Source organism: Haplochromis burtoni, unplaced genomic scaffold, assembly GCF_018398535.1.
Source record: "Haplochromis burtoni strain Fernald_Lab_line unplaced genomic scaffold, NCSU_Asbu1 Contig_873, whole genome shotgun sequence".
Lineage (NCBI taxonomy): Eukaryota > Metazoa > Chordata > Actinopteri > Cichliformes > Cichlidae > Haplochromis > Haplochromis burtoni.
Window position 1 is genome coordinate 78,974 of NW_024583234.1, and position 1,016 is coordinate 79,989.

Genomic DNA, 1,016 nt, shown 5'->3' on the forward strand with positions numbered 1-1,016 from the left:
ACTAAAGTGAATGAAGTATTTTGGATTATATAAATGTTTTGGAGATTATCTATCGGAATGTCAGGAGCAGGATCACGCCTCCAAACACTCTCCTTCCAGTTGTCATCTATATAGGTTACACCCGTTCTGCAAGCTGTTCATTCTCGTTTACATGCCCTCCCTCCCTCCTTGTTCTCAATTTTCTAACTTCTTCATTTCGATTTAGTACATGAGGATCTGCCAGGCCCAGGAGCCATCGCCAGTCCCCTTCGAGGCCTTCCCCAAACCGCAGCTCAATTCATGTCAAAGCATCACTTTTGTCTACTAAAACGCTACTACTACTCAAACCTAAAATGAGGACGTGGGCCCAGCTAGTGAAATATACATTGTGTCAAAAACACAACAGTGCATGGTGTGAATTGTGCAAAGAACGTTTAGACATTTCTGTTGATCTTAAGTCTGAGTATACCGACTGGATCATCCACTTCCTTTTCTGTCTTGTCCAGATTGGTAAATGGCCTGTATTTGTATAGCGCTTTACTAGTCCCTAAGGACCCCCAAAGCGCGTTACACATTCAATCATTCACACACTGGTGATGGTAAGCTACATTGTAGCCACAGCCGCCCTGGGGTGCACTGACAGAGGCGAGATTGGTGTGTTATACCTAAACCTATGTTAGTCCTGATATGAAATTGAACAATAGTATTGGTTGCTGCATACATGTTATGATAACTATTATACAATAATGTTAGCTAATACAGTGTTCATTGCTACTTATGTTTTCTCATTGCCCAGGAAAATAAGAAACCCACCATGACATGCCATTCTCCACTTTTCTTCTGATTCAACAGACTTAAGAGTGGGCATATAAGCAATGATTGCCTGGGTGTACTACTGTCCATTCTTCAGTCAGCAGACTCTTGCTTAAGAGAGTTGTGCCTGGTGTGTTACTCTAACGTCAGTGATGGTTTTCCTTATGCTCTCATTGATGTACTGGGATTTCCTGAGTGTAAACTGGAGATACTGAGGTCAGTGT